The 15413-nt window shown below is 48.6% G+C and overlaps 1 protein-coding gene across 6 annotated transcripts in view; it reads left to right on the plus strand.

Moving 5' to 3' along the window:
- The window catches only part of JADE2 (jade family PHD finger 2), a 109482-nt gene that overhangs the window by 46555 nt on the left and 47514 nt on the right, over positions 1-15413 (plus strand). Inside the window, exon 2 of one of the 6 annotated variants that reach the window (XM_067731773.1) lies at positions 14549-14651. The exons of 3 other annotated variants lie outside the window; for them this stretch is intronic. The gene's annotated coding sequence lies outside the window, so the exon portion shown is untranslated. Of the gene's footprint in view, positions 1-14548; positions 14652-14931; positions 15053-15413 lie in introns of those variants that run through there. 2 more of the 6 variants (XM_067731765.1, XM_067731777.1) reach the window with 2 other exon arrangements.

Genomic DNA, 15413 nt, shown 5'->3' on the forward strand with positions numbered 1-15413 from the left:
TAGATGTGGCTGGCTCACCCTTCCAAAAGAGCCTTTTTAGGACCCTTGGGGTCTTACGGTGAGCACAGCCCTCATCCTACCCTCCGATCCCTCTGGCACGAATGGAGTAGCAGCCCAGGCAGCCCAGCCTCATCCAGGGCCTCCGGACAGAATAGGAGCTCCATGGGCACATGCGGGACTGAGAGCCGGGGCAGCACAATGCTTCTGGCCCGTTCTGGGCCCTGCCCTCTTCCCTGCCCCCAGCTCCTCCCCACAGGAGAAAGGGCAGAACAGGACTGGCCGGTTGAGGACACTGTGGGACCGTGCCCTGGGAGGGACAGTTCTGGGCCTCTCCCTGCTTCCTGTGAGTGTCAGCCTGGGTGTGGGGCCTGGGAGGCCCTAGTGCTTCCCAGTCCAAAGGCCGCTAACAGCCCAGGGGCCGCGTGTGGAGGAGGCTGTTCTTCAGCCAGGGAAGTGCAGGGCAAAGGAGGGCGGGCTGGGGAGAAGGAAGAGGCTGAGCTTAGTGCCCATCGTGGGGCCTGAGTGCGTCCGTGCCGGGGCTTTCCCTCACCCTGCAGTCTGGACAAAGCTCTGCAGAATAGTCCTTCTTCGGCTCCTTCTGCTTCCGGTGGCACGTCTCCTGTAGGACTTGAGTGAGATATCACCAGGCTGCCAGGCTCCGGAGGCAAGTCCTGCCCAGCCACTCCTGGCAAACAGTCTCCCCTTCAAGGCATTTGTCCTTATCAGGGGTGAACGCTGTCAGACTTGCCCATGGTGGAACTTCTTACCCGGGGCAGGTGCGTGAGGGAGATGGGGATTGGGTCAAAGAGCCCTTTGTGGGACTTTCCTGGCGGTCCAGTGGTTAGGGCTCTGCACTTCTACTGCAAGAGGCGTGGGTTTGATCCTTGGTCTGGGAACTAAGATCCCACATGCCGCGCGGTGAGGCCAAAAAGTAAAAAAAAAAAAAAAGAGAGAGAGAGAGCCCTTTGCAAACCCCTCCTCTTGCCTCAAGTAGCCGGGGCTCCCCTGTAACCCTGGTCACCGGTGGGGTCAAGTGGCAAGAGTGGGAGGACCTCAAAACTCCAAGGGAGCTCCGGGGAGATGCCGTGTGGCCAGATCAAGGGAGACAGCCACAATCAGGGCTGCTGGTGTGGGATGGTTCTGCTCCGGAGGTACTGAGTGCCCTGTCTTGGGGACAGAGAGGGGTGGTGAGGAGGGAACTTGGAAACGGCGGAGGGGCTGGCCTCAAGGCCCTCACCTGGGCACTGTGTTACAGACTAAATGAGCCCTTACTCAGACCATGAGTCTCAGACTTCAGAGGAAGGTGCTGGCACTTCCAGGTCAGTGCCTGGGAGCACTTCCTGAAGACGTGGGCGCGCCAATATAGAAAGAAAAGCTGTTCAGACAGGGGGCCGTGGGAGCAAAGAGTCTGGCGGTGGGAGCGTGCCCAGCAGGTGTCCGGACCAGTGAGACAGCCGGGGGAAATGTGTACAAAGGTTGTGGGTGATGAGGCAGCAAGCAGTTGAGAGCTCTGGCCCTGAGCTCCATGCCCTTCCAAGCCTTTGCCCACTGTTAGGGTTGAATCGTGTCCCCACAAAAAGACATACTGGGGAATTCCCTGGTGGTACAGTGGTTAAGAATCCACCTGCCAATTCAGGGGACATGGTTTCGAGCCCTGGTCCGGGAAGATCCCACATGCCGCGGAGCAAGTAAGCCCGTGCTCCACAACTACTGAGCCTGCGCTCTAGAGCCCGCGAGCCGTAACAGCTGAGCCCACGTGCCACAACTACTGAAGCCCACGCACCTAGAGCCCATGCTCTGCAATGAGAAGCCACCGCAATGAGAAGCCTGCACACCACGACGGAGAGTTACTCGCCGCAACTAGAGAAAGCCCACACAGAGCAACAGACCCAATGCAGCCATAAATAAATGAATTAATTAATTAAATAAATTAAATAAAAAATTAAAAAAAGACATACTGAAGTCCTAACTCCCTCCCCCACCCCACCCCACCTGTGAATGTGACCTTATTTGGGAATAAGGTCTGTGCAGATTTAGTTAAGATGAGGTCATTAGGGTGGGCCCTAATCCCATACAACGCATATGCTTGAGACACAGACACATGTGAAGAACACCACGTGAAGACGCAGAGACGCTTAGACACAGAAGGAAGACAGCCTGGTGACAATGAAGGCAGAGACTGAAGTTATGCTGCCACAAGCCAAGGAACAGAGAGAAGGAAGAATCCTCCTTTAGAGGCTTTGGCCTTGCCAACACCTTGATTTCGAACTTCTAGCCTCCAGAACTGTGAGAGAACCAATTTCCATTGTTTTAAGCCACTCAGTTTTCGGTACTTGGTTATGGCAGCCCCAGGAAGTGAATGCCCCAGGCTGGTTCTGCTGCCTGGATTACCCTTCCATCCTGTCTGTGCCCTTCTAGCTAGCCTGCTTACTGGCTTCAAGTGCCACCACCTGCTCCACGTGGCAGAGTCTAATGTGACTTCTCTGTGTCACCCGATGCTGAGACCTTGTCCAGTAGATCTGTAAGGTTTGCTGGCCAGCCTGCCTCCCAAACTAGACTGTTAGCTTCTTCAGGGCAGGGGCCTGGTACACAGTGGGTGCTCCATCAGTGTGAGGTAAATGGAGGGGTCATCAAGACTGGCACATGCCATCTGCTCCTTCACAGCCTAGCCCAGCTCAGGTGGGCACAGAGCTGCCCAGAGAGGTTACGGCATGGTCCACGCAGACCGCTCTCAGCTCCTCCACTCTCCAGTTCCCTCCTGGTCCCACGTGAGTCTGAAGAACTTGGGGAAATTCCTAGCTTTCTCTTTCAAGGAGTTTGCTGCACCATCATTGCTCAGGTCCCTCCAACAAGGGGACTGTGTCTGTGGCTTGATGACTCATGCACACTGCTCCATCCCGCAGCCTTGGGCGGGACCCAGGGCTGGGGATAATGCCAGCCAGAGCAGGCTAGGAGCTTGGACATCCCGTTGCCCCAGCCCAGTCCCAGGAACGGAGTGTTCTCAAGGCTTCGGGAAAAATATCTGGAAGCAGGGAAGCAACTCTCATTTGAACTGAGATCTGAGTGACAAAAAGGAGCAGGCAGAGGAAACAGTGTGTTCAAAGGCCCTGAGGTAGGAATGAGCTTGACATGATGAGGAACTGAACAGAAGTCAGGGGAGGCTGAAGTTTGGTGAAAGAGAGGTCAGTGGGAGGACATATGATTAGATTGGGCCCATCTGGATAATCCAGGATAATCCCTCCATCTCAGGTCCTTAATTTAATCATATCGGCAAAGTCCCTATTGCTATATAAGTAACATATTCCAGGTTCTGGGGAGCACGGCGTAGACATCTTTAGGGGGCATTATTCTGCCTAACAGTATCTCTCTCATCCTCGCGTCTGTCTCTTTCACTCTTTCACTTCATTTCTGTTTTCCTTTCTACCTACCTATTTGGACCTGGCCATGGACCTATTGACCTGTCACCTGGTCACAATTTATCTCTCTTCCTACCCCTTATCAGGTATCAGCAAGTTATTTACCAATCTGTCATTCCTCCATGGCTTTAATCTTTCAATCTAATAATTGCATCACCCCTCAGCCATCAATCTAATAAACTGACTTTTCAAGTCAATCTAGGGACTTCCCTGGTGGCCCAGTGGTTAAGAATCCGCCTGCCAATACAGGGGACACGGGTTCGAGCCCTGGTCCGGGAAGATCCCACATGCGGTGGAGCAACTAAGCCCATGTGCCACAACTACTGAGCCTGCACTCTAGAGCCCGCGTGCCACAACTACTGAGCCCACATGCCTCAACTACTGAAGCCCATGAGCCTAGAGCCTGTGTTCTGCAACATAGACAAGCCACCACAATGAGAAGCCTGCGCACCGCAACGAAGAGTAGCTCCCGCCTGCCGCAACTAGAGAAAGCCCGTGCGCAGCAATGAAGACCCAATGCAGCCAACATATAAATAAATAAATAAATAAAGTCAATCTACCGTTTACTTGTCCTCTGTCCATGATGAATTATCAATCATCTAGCTCCATATTTGCACATGTGTCACATACGTGGACATTCTCAACGTCTGCAAATAAATTCAATGAATATTCTCTGGGTGCTTGCTATGTGCCCAATTTTATGTTGTGTATTGGTGAGATAAAGGGCTGATGACACCCCCCCCCAGTAGCTATATTTGGTTCGCTTTACCATCATCATCATCATCACCATCAATGCAATCAATGCCAATCCATGTGCACTGTTCAAATTTGTTATCCACATAGGGACCTTTTGTTAACATTATTTATTTATTTAGGCTGTGATAGGGTCTTTGCTGCTGCGCGCCGGCTCTTCTCTAGTTGCTGCGAGCTGTGGCTACTCTTTGTTGTGGTGCGTGGGCTTCTCACTGCAGTGGCTTCTCTTGTTGCAGAGCACAGGCTCTAGGCACGTGGGCCTCAGTAGTTGCGGCACACGGGCTCCAGTAGTTGTGGCATGCGGGCTCAGTAGTTGTGGCTCGCAGGCTCTAGAGCGCAGGCTCAGTAGTTGTGGCACATGGGCTTAGTTACTCCACCGCATGTGGGATCTTCCTGGACCAGGGATCGAACCTATGTCCCCTGCATTGGCAGGCGGATTCTTAACCACTGGGCCACCAGGGAAGTCCATAGGGACCATTTTTATATGAACTTTCCAGACAAATCCAAGGTGTTCTAGTCTGACTTTTGCTCACTAGCCATCCCATGTATGCATAAATAATGCAGACTCATTTTAACTTGATCTTAGATAAAGTGTGGGTAGAAAAGTGTATCTGCTGGGCAAGCATGTTATGTATCAAATAACAAATCCTAAAGTTAAGTGGAAATTATTTTTAGGTTGTCTGGGCAAATAGCACAAAAGATAGGAACTCCAGAGATGTGGCATCAAGCATGTGTGGGTACATGCAGACACAATGGCACAACACACACATACACATGGGCACACACAAATGCACACATGCACACACAAGCACATGTGCACCCTCTCCCTTCCCTCTCTCCCCACATAACGGCTCCTTCCTTCCCCCCACGCACACACAGGGCCAAAGCAGACACTTCTGCACTGAGTCATGTCCTGCCTCATCTTGTTTCCACTCTAGGTATCTCACCTCCTTACCGGGGTTGTGAGATCTTCTGGGGCAAGGATGGTGCCTGCTTTTCCCTGGGCCTACCCTCCCTTCCTGGTTAGCTAGAGGACAGGGCACTTAAGAACTGCTTGCTTCTCCTTGAACTCTGAAAGCAGTTGGGGATCAGGAAGATAAGGAACTAGATGCCCAATGGCAGAAGCTCTCCAGGGGAGTCCCCATTGCTAAACACAGTTCCCCCTGCACCCTAGGAAACTGCCTTTCCTGCCTTAGCTGGATGCCAGGGTAATGCAGGGTTTCCTTCTTCTGTAGAACTCTCCTAAAGGACCTGTGTTAGGTAGATAAGCTGCCTGGAGCTAGCCTAGCTGGAGAGCAGCTCAACAAGAATACCCTTGTTTCCAAGCATCTCTGTTGCACAGGCATCCAGCGCCAATTCCTGTCCAAGCCTCTCCCCAGGGCCCTGGCAGGAGATCCAGCACATTTGGAAGGAGCTCACCACCTGCCAGAGCTGTAGGTCCTAGATGTCCAGCAGTTATAGTGCCCAAGGTCACCCCAGGCTCACAAGTCACTTTGTCCATTGTCCTAAAGGAGGAATAGCTTGCTCATTAGTGCCTGCAGGAGGCTCTAAGGTAGCCATCTTGCACCCTGGAGTACTTCCTGGCAATGGGAGGCTGGTCAAGGTCAGGACACCATTAATGGAGCCTTGACTGTGGTGAGGCATCTCAGAGCCAGCTGGCCTTGCTGCTTCTGGCTCCACATTGAGCCTTAATCCTATCTCCATATTTGACCCTATGCAAACCCAATGTATGCCCCTTCTACATCTGTGGTATCCTCAGGTCAGGGACTTCATGTAACACATCCCTGTAGCCTGAAGCCAGCCCAGACCAACCATAGGAATTGTATGCAGAACAGGTGTGCACCTGTGCACAGATCACACCAACATCCCACAGGCCCAGAGCCCAAGCCCTGGCCTCAGGCACCATCTACTTCTCTCACCCAAGCCAGAGCCCTCACTCAGTGGATTTCACTAACTGTTTAGGTACCATCAGGTAATGAATTATCCCTACATTTGTTCCCTAAGGAGACAAGCTGGACCAGGTATCCTCACGCCAGATGTGTTGAGAAGAAAACGTGCTCTACCTGTCAGAGGAGGGAGCTCCTCCCAGAGGCCATGCTGCTCAGAAACTTCTCTCTTCCCACACTAGTTCCCAGTCGCAGTCTGACTCATGCCCAAGTCTCAGCAGGCCAAAGGCCAAGTAGGGCTTTACCATGCCCTTCCTGGAGCTCAACCTCCATGGAAAGCATCTGGAATAGACTTAGAATCTCAGACCTGGCCAGCTGGAGAAGTCCAAACAGGCTCCAGGCCACCCAGGAGTCAGCACTGGAGTTAGACCAGAGAGCAGGCTTCTTGTCCCTGCCTTCCAGGACCACAGTCTAACCACTGTTAGGCTTGGGGAGCACATCCCTCCACCCCACTGATGCTTCTGTTCTTGGAGAATTCTAAGCACCTGTGGGGCAACCAGCACTGCCCAAGTGCAAAGGGCTTCTTGAGACTCCCCAACAACCACAGGGTCACCTCCTCCTCTCCATGTCCACAGCCCTACCCCAGCCCCTTACCCCTTCCCAACCTCACTCCTTATGCTCCAACAGAGGCAACTGGTCATCACCAGACACTTCATTTTTTTTTTCTATGAAATTACATATATCTGTGTGTCTGTGTTCAGATTAAAATGTAGACTTTTGTAGGTAGTTTTTAAAGTAATTGGGATCATACTGTACATATTACCCTGAAACTTTCTTTTCACTTAACACATTTATTAGGGCTCTTCCTACATCAGACACACAATGCTTCTTAGTTTGATGACTTCTTTTTGCTCTTGGTTTATGTAGTGAGTTCTCTAGTGACAAATATTCAAGCTATTTCAAGTTTTCACTGTTATAAACAATACTGTAATGATGCTCTTAAACAGCTCCTCTTGTGCCCACATCAGAGGATCTCTCTGGGGGAGATTCCTGGAAGTAGACTGTACATTCTCATCTCCTCCTTCCAACATGGGACAACCATAGGGTCTCACCTTTCACCCTCAAGAAGCATACTAGTATATTTTCCTGTACAAAGGGTGGTTCCCTTTTCAGGAAGAATCTTGGGGCCAGCTATGAGCATCATGGTGTATACCGTACTGCACTGCTATAGACCAAGCAGACACTACCGTCTCTCTGGAACATCCTCCATCCTCTCATCATCTGGATTGCCATCTATATTTAGGTCCATCCCCAGGCTCTTTTAAAGAAACTCTCTTGACCATTACACCTCACAGGCTCCAAGACAGTTTGTTTTACCTTGACCATCCCATCTATGCTTAAGGACTTGTCTTCCTAAATGGGCCTAGATCCCTAGAAGACAGGGTCTTGACCTGGAACTCCCTGCCCTAAGACAGAGCCTTGTTTGTATAGGTGCTTGTAAAATGCTTGCTATTGCTAATAAAATCAAGTTACCTCCAGTATGGCTATGAACTCATCAGTAAATGCATGGGAAGGGTCTCTGTAAGGCTGCCACGTGGGAGGGGGGTGCTTTGTTTTATGAGAAACCCTGGGAAAAGTAGAAAGGGTTTTTCTTACACTGTTCAACTTGATTTGGAGCCAGTGCCTTTGGTTCTTGGCGGTTTTTGGATTGGGCCAGACCCCTCAGCTCCGAGTGGGATGTCTCACACTTTGACTCTGGTCAAGCTGGCCCCTGACTTGGCTGGAGTTACTGCCTGCTGCCAGTTTCTGGGGAGGTGTTTGGAGGCCCCAGGGATCTTCTTTGCCTTCTGCCATCTGTGGCCACTGGGCTGGGGCTGAGAGTCTGAGAACGGACAGGTGGCCTGGCTGGCACATCATCTAGACATCTCCTGGGGCTGGTCAATACCATCTCTAAACCAGCTGGCAAAGGCTCCAGAGGGGTTCCTCTCCCCAGCATGCATTTGTAGCACCACAGAAAAAGCCAAGGCTGGATCTTGCCAGGTCAGTGTCTTCAGCCACAGGCACAGCCCTGGGCAGCTTTTCTTTCTGTTCCAAACCCCAACTGCAGCCCCTGTTTAGAGCCTAGGAGGCAGAAGCTGCTGAATTTGTCCTCTCTTGGATGCCAAACTATGTGCTTTGCACAGGGCTTGACACAGAATAGGCAGCCAGGAAATATGTACTGAATGGCCAACAAAATGAATGTTCACCCTCCCTTAGGGGAGGCCACCTAATGCCACTGACTAGATGTGGGAGGGTAAGGACTGGATTCCAGAAACAGAGGAGACAGAAGAAAGTGTGAGTGAACCTCACTTATATCTATGCAATCTTCCCAGATTTCACTTTTTCTCTTCAGGATTCCCAGGAATTCTCCAGGGACTCTAATGTCAGGTTAAGTGTTGTGATCCACTTTTTCTAACCCTCTAAACCTGTGCTGCTTCAAGCGTGATCCATGGACCAGCAGCATCAGCATTATTTGGGAACTTGTTAGAGATGCAGAATCGCAGGCCCCACCCCAGACCTAAAGAATCAGAATCTGCATTTGAACAAGATCCCAGGTGATTTATGTGCAGGTTATGATTGGACAAGCGCTGCCTTAAGCAGCTAGTGAGTGAACATAGGACTTCTCACCTGGCACAGAGGTTGGCTGCTAGAGAGCATGGCTAACTACATCTGGGCTTCTGCCTACCTTAATGACTCAGACAAATTATTGAGTCAGATATTTTCTGTCTTTCCAGTCCATGAATACTGTCTAGAACATAGTAGGCACTCAATAAATATTTGATAAACAAAGGTTGAATAATTATCATGCTATTTTCTCAATTTAGCGTGCTTACAGTATGCTGGACCGCTGCTTCTGGACATAAATTGCAGGTTATTAGAAAGATTTTTTTTGACTCCAATAAGAACCCCAGGAAGAATGGCTGTTATCAAATGAGCAATTAGTGAAATGCCAGGCCAATTCTTGGTACCACGTGGGTAAGTTCTAAGTGTTTTAAAAAGTGTGGTTCAAGGCCAACAGCATCAAGCATGACTAGGTGCTTGTTAAAAATGCAGATCCTCAGGCCCTGCCCCAGACCTGCCCATTGAGACCCTTTAGGGATGAGGACCCCAAATCTACATTTTTAACAAGCATCCCAGGCACACTAAAGTTTGGAAATTATTGCATCCTTAATTTACAGAAGAGGAAATTAAGGAAACTGATTTGTGCAAAGTCACAGAGCTGGTGAATGGTGGAGACAGGACCAAACCCACACCCGCCTGAATCTGGCGTCCAGTTTTAACCATATTGTCTGTTATACTGGAAAAACTGATGCCCAGGCTGACTGTGTGTATTTAGCCACATATATCACTTTGTGTGTATTTCATGTGTCCACAAAGTTTGCTAGATTGGGAACTCTTAGGAAATCTTGGAAGGCAGTGAATGTGTTTTATTTCTCTCAGTATCTGTAGCATCCATTACCATGCCTGGCAACTGGAACGTCCTCAACAAAAGTCGTTTCAATTGCATTTCTACACATATATAATTATCCATTTCTACAATCATGTATATATAGATTACCTCTCATTTTCAGGTGGTATCTTGGAATAAGCTATAACAACTATAAATATTTCCACTGTCTTCACTGATTCAAACTTGTGCTCATGCCACTCTGTGGACACGGCTCTTGTCAAGAGCACCAGTGGCCTCCACGTGGCTGAACCTAATGATCAATTGTCAGTCCTTATCTTACCTGACGCCTTTGTAGCTTTGGACATAGGGCTTTCCTCCCTCCTGAAACTCTCTTCACTTGGCTCCAGGATATTCCTTCTATCTCTCTGAATGCTGTCGCTCCTTTTTTCACTTTTTTTTTCAATTTTTTTTTAGTGTGGGAAAATACACATAACATAGATTTTACTATCTTAACCTTTTCTAAGTGTACAGTTCAGTGATATTAAGCACATTCACATTATTGTGCAACCATCACCACCATCCATCTCCAGGGCTCTTTCATCTTGTAAAATTGAAACTCTGTATCCATTAAACAATAACTCCCCATTTTCCCCTTTCCCCAGCCCCTGGCAACCACCATTCTACTTTCTGTCTCTATGAATTTCACTACTCTAGATATCTCGTACAAGTGGAATCATACAGCATTTGTCTTTTTGCGACTGATTTATTTCACTCAGCATAAGGACCTCAAGGTCCCCACGTTGTAGCCTATTGCAGAATTTCCTTCCTTTTTATTTTACTTATTTTACTATTTTTTAAAATTTTATTTGTTTTTGGCTGCGTTGGGTCCTCGTTGCTGCGTGCGGGCTCTCTCTAGTTGCGGCGAGAGGGGCCTACTCTTCATTGCGGTGCGCGGGTTTCTCACTGCGGTGGCTTCTCCTGTTGCGGAGCACGGGCTCTAGGCGCGCAGGCTTCAGTAGTTGTGGATCGCAGGCTCCAGAGCGCAGGCTCAGCAGTTGTGGCGCACAGGCCTAGTTGCTCCACAGCATGTGGGATCTTCCCGGACCAGGGCTCGACCCCGTGTCCCCTGCATTGGCAGGCAGATTCCCAACCACTGAACCACCGGGGAAGCCCCCTTCCTTTTTAAACTTTTTTTTTTTTTTTTTTTGTGGTACGTGGGCCTCCCACTGCTGCGGCCTCTCCCGTCGCGGAGCACAGGCTCCGGACGCGCAGGCCCAGCGGCCATGGCCCACGGGCCCAGCGGCATGCGGGACCCCCCTGGAACGGGGCACGAACCCACGTCCCCTGCATCGGCAGGCGGACTCCCAACCATTGCGCCACCAGGGAAGCCCCCTCCTTCCTTTTTAAATTTGAAAAATATTCCATTCTGTATATATACCACATTTTGCTTATCCATTCATCCATCAGTGGACACTGGGTTTTTTCCACATTTTAGCTATTGTGAATAACGCTCTGTGAACACGAGAGTACAAATACTTGTTCAAGACCCTGCTTTCAATTCTTTTGCGTGCATACCAGAAATGGAATTGCTGGATCGTATAGTAATTCTATTTTTAATTTTTTGAGGAACGGCCATACTGTTTTCTACAGTGGCTGTACTATTTTACATTCCCATCCACAGTGTACAATCATTCTAATTTCTCCACATCCTTGCCAACACTCGTTATTTTCTGTTTTTTTTTTTTTATTAATAGTAGCCATCCTAGTGGGTGTAAGGCAGTACCTCAGTGTAGCATTTCCTTAATGATTAGTGATGTTGAGCATCTTTTCTTGTGCTTATTGGTCATTTGTATCTCTTCTTTGGAGAAACACCTGGATACTTCTTTTTTAACACCATCTTGCTGATTCTTCTTCATCTTCCAGACCTCTTAGCCTTGCAGCGCCCAAGGTTGCCATCCTTGGACCTCTTCTCTTTCTACACCCACTTCCTTGGTGATCTCAAACAGCCCTATAGCTTTAAATACCATCCACCTGCTGAAGACTCTCAAATGGTATCTTCCTCAGACCTCATCCCTGGGCTAAGGCTGCCATTTCTAGCTGCCTACAGGATGGCTGCATTTAAATACCTAATATGCATCTCAAGCTTAACATGTCTAATGCTGAGCTCCTTATTCTTCCCCCAAACCTACTCCTTCCACAGTTTCCCCCATCTAGGTTAATGGCATCTCCCTCTTTGCATTGGTTCAAGGCAAAAACTCTTATTGTCATCTTTGACTTCTTGTTTTCTCACACCCCATCAACAAATCCCGTCAGAGCTATCTTCAAAATATATACAGAACTTGGCCACTTCTGCTGCTACTACTCTAGTCCAAGTTAACATCATCTCCCACCTGTTTTATTGTTATGACCTCCTAACTGATCTTCCTGCTTCAGCCTTTCCCCTTCAGTTTGTCCTTCATCTGGCAGCAGAGTGACCTGCAAAACCCAGTGTCCGAACATGTCATTCTTCTGCTCAAAACCCTCCATATTGTCCCTAGCAAAAGCCAAATTCTTAACAATGCCCTATATAATCTCTTCCTTGTACGTGTACATATTAAGTACATTCCTGCCTCAAGGTTTTTGCACTCACTGGTCTCTGTGTAGACAGGGGTTCTTAACCTTTATTTCATGCTATGGACCCCTTTGGCAGCCTGTGATGCCTGTGGACTCCTGAGTATAATATCTTTAAATCCATAAAATAAGCTTCATAAATTATAAAGAAGGCCAACTATACTGAAATACAACTCTCAAAATATTTTTAAAATGTGTAATATAGTAATGTATGTCTTTCTTATTAATTCATTAAATTACAAGAGCTAGCAGCCTAAGTTTGAAGTAGTGATGAGTGTCATGATAATTTAAGATATTTGCAACAACTATAATGTGATATGAAAATATCTGTGATTTCTACTGGCAACAATGTCACGGGTGCTGCTAATATCACTGTGATTTGCTGTCTGCATTCATAATCAAAGAACACGCCAAATTTTAACTAGTGAAAATTAAAATATAGTTTTTGTTTCCTGTCTAAGTTTGAGACCCCCTGAATTCTATACTCAGACCTCTGGAGGGAGGTGTCTATGACTCCAGGTTAAGAATCCCTAGCTTAGAATGCTCTTCCTCCATAAACTCTCACAGTTCATTCCTTCACCTCCTTTTACTCAAAAGCCACCTTCTCAGCCAGCTCTTCCCTGAGGACTCTATTTAAATTGCATCCTCACATTCCCTATCCCCCTTTCTACTTAAATTTTCTCCACAGCACTTACTCACCTTCAAATATAATATTTTTTTAACTTTTTAAAAAATCGTGTATTTCCTTTAACTAGAAAGTGAGTTGCATGAGAATACGCATTTTTGTCTGTCATGTTTGTGCTGTGTTCCTAGCACCCAGAACGATGCCTGGAATACAGAAGCCACTCAATAAATATTTGTTGAAAAAGATGAATGATTGCATCTCCAAGGACACCATGTTTCTTCTCTTTTTTTTTTTTCTGTAAAAAGTTAATGAATGATTTGTGAAATTTTTAAGAAGGATTAAGGAGTTATAATTAGCTTTAATGCTATCATTCTATTTACATTTCCAAGGTTAACCTTAAACAGTAGCAGAGAGCTGTGGGAAGTCAAGGATTCTGATGGAGCGCCCAATCCTAAACAAGAAGTGTCTTCCAAGGACTCTTTAGGTGATCTGGATCATACCCAAACTCAGGGGAGCACCTCAGAAACAAAGTGCTGCTCATAAAATTCTTTCTTGCCAATATAGCGATCAGGCTCCCATCCCTGATCAAACCAACAATACTAATACTTTTTATTTCTGGCAGTGTGGTAAAACGGAAAACACATAGGTCCTGGGGTCTGCTGGACTAGGTGCCAGTTCTGTCACCACTCGCTAGCTGTGTGACTGTTGGTAAGTTGCTAAACCTTTCTGAATAGGTAGCATGGTTTTTGTGAGGATGAAATGGGATGACTAACAGTCCACAGCACAGAGCAGGTGCCCTATAGATGGTCATCCACTCCCTCTTCCTCCTCTAGGTCATTTTATAACTGCTTGCCATGGGATCCTGATGGCTAAGAGGAGGAGCCTGTCCAGTCCTCTCCTGCATGTAAACCCTCTGCAACTAGACCCAACAAGAGCAGTCCCCTTGAACTGGGCCACTGTAAATTGGTACCTCCACTCTCACCTCATATGTGTGGCTACCATCTGGATCTTGACCATGGAGGCCACAATCATTTACAGTTTTTTCTCCTGGCCTTCCCTTTTGCCCACACTGGGAGATCTTGTGTATGTCCCTCAGTTTCTCAGTGCTAAGAGCTTTCAGGGAGTGTATTCACACCCTTCCAAAATGTAGGCACCAGGAAAAAGTGCTAATGTGCACTGCGTACTCTGAGCCAGGCCCTGCTGTACACATATAGTGTGTATATGTGTGTGTGTGTACACACACACACACACACACACACACACACATACACACACACAGGGCCTCAGGAAGCCTCCAACTACCCCATTCTACGAAGGAGGAAAAAGAGACCCAGAGATGAATTCACTTGCCTACATGAAGCAGCCTCTGAACTGCAGAGCCAGGATTAGAGCCCAGGTATTTAACCATTTTGTTACCTGCTCACAACCTGCAACATCTGTTTCTAGGCACTGAGCTTGAGGTTGGGAAAATCCTACCAACTGACCACTAAATGCTAGAACAGGTCTAATTGGGAGATACCTAGACCCTCCGTCTTGCCAGACAAGCCTCCCCAGACTTTGTGAATGAAGGCCAAGGAAATGTTACACTGACTCTCTTTGAGCTCGTATTTCTTTCCTGTTGCAAAAGTGCTTATTTCAGCATCCATCATCTCCCTCTGTTGTGTAGACAATCCGCCCTGTCAGAGGATTTGTGCTGTTATTATGAGTTTGTTTATTATTAGATTTATTTCTCCTATAAGGAAATGTGTTCACAACATTCCACCGGGGAATCTTCTTAATTGTCACATAAATGTCATCTTATGTAAATTGAATATTTATCTTTCCACAGAAGGGGTGGAGGGGAAAGAAAGAATAAACAAACTTCAGTCTTGGAGAGGGAAGGTGGTTTCTGTCCCAGTTCACAGCTCACCCACGTGCCTTCAAAGCCAAAGGTGAGGTGAAGAAATTATTGGATCATCTTTGAGGGGCAGCCAAAAAGGAGGGGGAAGAAAAAGTTGGCAATGATGCTTTGAGGATACTGGGCCAGGCTCCCAGGTCTCCCCCCCCAAACCCCGCCTGAGACCAGACCACCCCCTCCCTAGCTGGGAGCATCTGAGAAGGCTGCAGCTTGCCCCCCACTTCTCCCCATCCAGAAGGCCAGCCCTGCTCCTTCCTCGAGAGAAGGTGAGCACGGCGGGCGCAGCGGGTTGGGTGGGTGTGGCCCGCGGCTCCGGGAACGGACCCAAGGCCCCGCCACCGCCCGAGAGCCGCCCGACAGCCCGCCTGCCTGGCGAGCGCAAGCTCTTCTTCCAGAAACTGCGAGGATCCCAGCGCACTGTTTGTGCACCACAAGGTCAAGTCGGGAAGTGGAGCCGGAGGAGGAGGGGCGAGGAGGCGAAGGGTGGGGAGAGGGGCGCCCCGCTTCCTCGCCAAGTGCCAATCCTTGGAAGTTGCCCCTTGGTTTTTAACCCTTTAGGGGGACTGGGAAGGACGAGCAAGGGGGAGGTGGCCACCCCGGGGCAAACTCCTACCGGGCCCAGGACGTGCAGCCACCCACCCACCCATCACTGCGTTCCCTACCCCCCGGAAATGCGGGGCAGAGCTGGGCGCCAGGAGGCACTCGGGCGGGGGGAGGGGGCGACGAACCCGAGAGGGACCCTCTCTACGGACCGCCCCTCCTTCTTGAGGTCGCCCACAATTTCAAGTTTCCCCCG

This window comes from Pseudorca crassidens, chromosome 3 (genome assembly GCF_039906515.1).
Source record: "Pseudorca crassidens isolate mPseCra1 chromosome 3, mPseCra1.hap1, whole genome shotgun sequence".
Lineage (NCBI taxonomy): Eukaryota > Metazoa > Chordata > Mammalia > Artiodactyla > Delphinidae > Pseudorca > Pseudorca crassidens.